This window comes from Triturus cristatus, chromosome 4_1 (genome assembly GCF_964204655.1).
Source record: "Triturus cristatus chromosome 4_1, aTriCri1.1, whole genome shotgun sequence".
In the NCBI taxonomy this organism is placed as follows: Eukaryota; Metazoa; Chordata; class Amphibia; order Caudata; family Salamandridae; genus Triturus; species Triturus cristatus.
Genome location: NC_140585.1, coordinates 202,755,663 through 202,761,662, shown reverse-complemented (window position 1 = coordinate 202,761,662; position 6,000 = coordinate 202,755,663). Strand labels below are relative to the sequence as shown.

At 39.1% G+C, this 6,000-nt stretch overlaps 1 protein-coding gene across 1 annotated transcript in view; it reads left to right on the top strand.

Annotated features, from left to right (window-relative positions):
• The first annotated feature begins 964 nt into the window (after positions 1-964).
• LOC146854038 (galactose-specific lectin nattectin-like) overlaps positions 965-6,000 on the top strand; it is a 167,673-nt gene continuing 162,637 nt past the window's right edge. Inside the window, exon 1 of the mRNA XM_085650485.1 lies at positions 965-1,011. The gene's annotated coding sequence lies outside the window, so the exon portion shown is untranslated. The remainder of the gene's footprint in view (positions 1,012-6,000) is intronic.

Genomic DNA, 6,000 nt, shown 5'->3' with positions numbered 1-6,000 from the left:
TCTCCATTGCCTGACTGTTAAATTAATCAGCATGAAAATAAAGTTTAAAGAAACAAAACTGTTAGCACAGGCCATCGGGTTGTGTTGCATGTTCAAATCAAGCAAATCCTAACATTAATGTGTATACAATATATGAAAGCATTTTACCTTCCAGCACAGTATATGTTCAAGTAAAGTAGTGCTGCAGTGGACAGACATATATTGAAGTCATTTATGTAATGTTTGGGTCTGAGTATTGGCAACAAGATTAGTTGACCCTTGCCGGAAGGCTTGGAGGGAAAAACTCTCATACTCTAATGCACAACCGAATATGAGTTGTCAAGATCACAATGTCTTATCCTTGCTGACAGGCAATCAGCAGGGGTTTGAGTAGTGATGCTGTTGAAGACACATGGCTATTATGGATAACCATCACTGCTTTTAGCAAGATCTCCAGATTCCCCGTTCTCATGCTGCTTCTGATTACAAATAACCTGCTTTATATATTAATACCATCGGGTCTATATATTATGTTCAGTGTCAAAATAATAATAAGGTGATTGAAGATGTTACTATTTGTGAAGAAATGTGTTTAAAAAGTACTTGATGTACATGGTAGACAAAATTAGTGATAAAGCTGTGATTCCTAAGACATGGTGAGAAGGGTCACTGCAAAATGGCACCATCAGTCCTGTAAAAAATAAAAAATAAAGCTATTCTTGTCATTCAGGGAAGTAGGCCATTTGTGCCAGCTTTGTGATGGCAATGGCACAATGGGAACGTTCATGAGAGAACCTAGATAAGATAAAAGTCGTCAAGCAGGAAATGCACTGATATCTTTGCATGCAACCAAGAAGGGAGAACCAGTCTATTAAGTTTACACAAAGGAACTATTCTGGGAACCAGAAAGTGCTTTTAATTATTTGCATACGCCTGCTAATATAAGGAGACTAGAAGATCACTGAAATTCAACTGCTGTTTTTGCCTACAGTCAGTTATTACCAGTAAAGCTTGCTGACCCTGCTTTTCCAGGTAAGACATTTGCTCATTGAGCAGGGAGTTAAACTGTTACTAATCCTTGCATTCAGCAACAAGGGCACTGTATGGGGAAATGGGACTTGGGGGGCAAGGAGGTTCAGCTGTGTGTGGGAAGAGGATGCATTGCAGGGGAGCTCAGGATAAGGCTCTTCTTCGTGAGGGGGAGACTAGAGAGTTGGAGCTAGTTTAGTTTTTCCTTTGCAACAAGATGCTGAATTAGCTGGCTTTTTATTTTGTTTTACATACACAAAGTTGTGAGGTGACAGATGTTGTAATTTTGAACACACATAATGTACAAATGTGTAAGTCTTAAGCAGTAATGTGACTGCGGTGCTGGAAATTTCAGGGCAGATATTTCAATATTCGACACAGCACAATGTAGCAAGACAACTTGCTCTGCTGTGTGAAATGGATAGGGTAGGAATGTACTATATCTACCAAGATATGGGGCATAGCTGCTCTCTGCCTGTGCTGCCACACTATGACCTGCTTAGCGTCAATGCACGTACCCTTGTTGGTACTAAATCATGGTGCAAGGGTGCCTGCGTTGCACGCAGGATCATTTTTGCACATGAAGGGATAACTCCTTCTCAAAAACAATCCATAGAGGTGTTTTCCTCTCTCTAAGTGTGCTGCAGAATGTAGGCCTTCATATGTAGAACGTGGACACTCTTGAGTGGAGAATTGCCTGATAAATATTGGTGACCTACTACACAGTATCTCCTTGGTTTGGCAAAAACAGACCACAAGTGAATTCACTGTTATTTAACTCCTTCTATAAAGCACTTTTACATCCAAATAGTGTTTGTGAGTGCTAGAATGGAAGGGAGATATTAATCCAAGTCTGCTAGAAACTGCAACTGATGTTTGCAGGCAAAGCGCTTGGTTTTGAGAGAATTTCAGAAAATGTAGGTTTTCCCAATGTTGGCATTTTTTTGCTACCTTGAACATTTTAAACTTTTGATGACTAAAATTTGTGGATTTGAAAATGCTCGCATAGTATTGCTGCCCAGAAGGGAGACGGTTTCTCTGAAGACATCGCTCTTGCAACAGACCTCATTGTGGAGGATAAATGCTATGATGCCATGGCAGCACAGGAGTGTTCCTAAAGTAGTAAGTTGAGTGCAGTTTTAGCTCTGCTGAACAAGATTGTTAAGATTTGTGAGGAATCCTAGTAATCTTATTCCTCATTAATATCAATGCTGTACCCAATCTGTTTGTGGAACGGATGTTTGTCCTGCTACCATTGATGTGCATGTTATGTCTGAGAACTGTTTATTTTGTAAAATAATATGTGCTGATGACCATATTTTTCTCTGAAACCCACAAATTGCCCAATAACAAACTTGTATAATTGTGATTCCACCTCATGCCTCTTTCATCCAACCATACACTTGCAGACCCTTTCTCTCACTTTTTCATCCCTGCTTTCTTACGTTGCCACTCTTTTCTTATCATTCTCTTCCCCTTTCTCAACACCTTTTCTCCCTTTTACTTTCTTGTTCTGTATCAATGGCTATTGAGGAAAAATAAGTTCCAGTCCTCAAGAAATAGTGCTAGTGGGCCCCCACTTGAAACCACCGGCTAAAATTAAGCACTGTCTATGAGCTGAGAAATACTCACACAACAAATATTCACAATATGCCAGCTCTTTGTTTGTTGGCATCTTGCAATCATCACCATTGTTATGCATTGTGTGAGAACTGGAAGCTTCACCTACTACATGCATTCTGTGTGTAAGGGATGGTGCACTGTGCATGATTGTAGTGTACCTGCTTGCGTGGCTTTTGAACTGCAGATGCTGGTAATTACTTGCACTGTAAAGGTTTTTCCTCATGACAAGCATTCACTAACTTTACCTCTTCATTGTCAGTGAAATGAGCATGCACAGGCTTCTACCATCTACCATACTTGCTTTATACCTGTGTCAGAGAACACGCACTGTGGATATTTGGCACAGTTAGTGTTGGTTGAGTGTAAGAAACTCTTGCAACAGTACCTGCTATGTGTATCAGTGTACCATGTACTGAGGATGCCTGTACAGTAGCTGCTCTGTTTAAGCCAGAATGGTACCTGCTCTGTGTCTTAGGTAACTTTACACTGCAGATGACTGTACTGTTCTTGCTCATGAGAGAAGAGTGAAATGTGCATCCCTGACTGGTACATTACTATACTGTACCTGTTGTATGTGAGGAAAGATTGCACTACAGGTATTTGAAGGGTTTACACTTTGTCTTAGATGGTAGCTTGTACTACACATAGATGTACTATAGCTGTTCTGTGTGAGTAAAGCCTGGCTTTGCCACTGCTGTTGCTCGTCTGTCAGTATAGTGGAAACGTTCACTGTTGCTCTTGCTGTGCATGTTCTGTGCATGAGGGATTTAATATCTTTTATCACCATATGCCCTCAGCAACCTAATGCCAATAACGAATGCCAATAACAGCCACTGCTAGCATTTCCATGTCTTTTCCACCTGAGATAATACTCTCATGAGATTCTGGCAGAATCAGCCCCACCATGCTAACAAGACTTATATCGCTCTTCCAGAAACCACTTGTTCTGATTGTCTTGGCATATTTAGTCCCTACCCCCAATAATGTACAGCATCTGCGCTGCTTTGCTCTCCTTCATCATATATATATTAAAGACTCTGTGTGCTATACTGGCAATAGCTCTGCTATACTATCCAATGCTTTCCTTCTAGTTCTTATGGTGCCATACAGAACACTTCCACAGATTTCCAGTGAGCACACCTTGTATGTCCACAGCTTATATGAGCAGTTACATTTCCTTTTTTTTTTTAAAATATTTTTATTGTTCCTCATCAGAAAAATAAAGTATAAACAATTAATTGCTTTGACATAGATATCTAATACAACAGAAATCCTTCAATTATAGCTTAATCACTTAAATTTAACAACATGATGCAATACATAATTTAATTATAATTACTTGAAAGATGAAAAAATTGATAAATCTGAGAAAGAGAAAAAAAACAAAAAAATAAAAAAATAAAAAAAAGGAAAAAAAAAACAGCTTTAGTCCTAACAGAGTAAGCATGTACTTATCACCCTTTAGATTAACCATCTAGTTTAAGTTTCCATTTTTCAACTGGGGCCCATACCCGTTTCCCAAGCTGTCTTGCATTCGCTCCTTTTTTTTCATATAAAGATTTCTCTAAGGTGTAAATAGCTAATAATTTTGAGAGCCATTGTTGAAGCGAAGGGGGATTAGAGTCTTTCCATACCGTTGCGATACAAAGCCGGCTCAGCGTCATAGCAATAAACAAAAATTCTTGATGGGGTATCTCCCGTCCCTCCTTTGCCACTCCAAGAACCATAATCTCATTAGTTAATTTAATTGAAATCTCCAATTCATCTTTAAAGAAGTTTTCCATAGCTAGTTTAAAGGGATCTAAATTAGGGCATGCTGCAAACATATGGATCGTGTCTGCCTCCAAACTCTGACATCTTGGGCAGAAGATCCCAATAGTACCACCCCAACGAGCTATTCTATGTGGTGTATAATATAGTTCATGTAAAGTCTTAAAGTATTGTGCTTGCAGGTTTGCAACCTTCAGGATAGAATTTCCAAGCCAAAGTGATTTTTCGCCCTCATTCCCGGCTAAATCTAGTTTAGTTCTCCATTTATCAAATACCTTTCCTCTATCATCCTCATTATACTCGCACAATGCACCATAGAGTTGAGAGATTGAACATCCCTCATCATCTTGAACAATTTCCATCAGATCTACCCTAGCATACTTACAGTTACCTGCCTGTTTCCTCTGCAATACTGATCTTATCTGTAAGTATTTAAAAAAATCTCTCCGATCCAAGTTATATAGCTGTTGCGCCCTCTTAAATGAAATTAACCCTGACTGATCCGTGATATCGCCGATTGTATTAACCCCAAGATTATCCCAGCGCCTCATCACTTGATCATGGAATACTTATGAGAGGAGTTCATTCATATATAAAGGGGTATAGAAGTTCATTCTCCCTAATTTAATTTTCTTCCGAATCATTGACCAAACCGATATGACCGCCCCCAACAGCTTAAATTTTGTTCTTTTATAGTAGTTTAGTTCCTTGAATGTGAGAAGTCCCTTATTAGAGTCCAAAACCAAGAGCTCATATATATCCGGAATGCCAACCCTACCCCTCCAGATGTCTTCCGTATTTCCGCCGAGAAGTCCTTTACAATACTGAAGGACTGACGCAAAATAATATGCCTTAAAGTCAGGTACTGCAAGGCTCCCCCGGTCTTTAGAGAGTGCCAACCTCTTTATGGCTCTACGAGTTCTGCCCTTAGCCCATATAAAGCGATTACAAATCCCCTCTATTTCCTTAAACCATTTGTTAGAATATGATAAAGGAATTGTACGGAATAAATATAGAATTTTAGGCAAAAACACCATCTTTATAACATTGCAGCGACCGATGATTGTTAAACGTAAATTGTCCATCCTATCTAAGTCTAATTTTGCCTTTTTGATTACTGGGGTCAGATTTTCCTCCACAACCTTAGATAGGTCAGATGTTATAGTAACTCCCAAATAGACCGCGGACTCTACAACTCTCTCATCGTTAAGCGGAGCAAATTGATTTACAACTATTTGTGTTTTTCCTTGATTTAATTTATACCCTGATAGAGGTCCATATTTTTTTGCCTCATTCTCGATTTCCCCTATCGCTATTATTGGTATTGATGATGTAATTGCTAAATCATCTGCGTATCCCAATATTTTAGTCTCATATCCATTCAGCACTATTGGACAAATGTTTTTATTTTTTTCTATGTGTCTAATAAATGAGTCTATATAACAGGCGAATAGTAGAGGGGAACAGGGGCATCCTTGCCTAGTTCCACGCTCGATTTTTATTGCCTCGCTCAGCTCCCCTTCCACTCTCAGACTGATGCTCGGACTTCTATAAAGGGCTTTTAATGCTCCTACACATAATTTCCCAAAATTATATTTA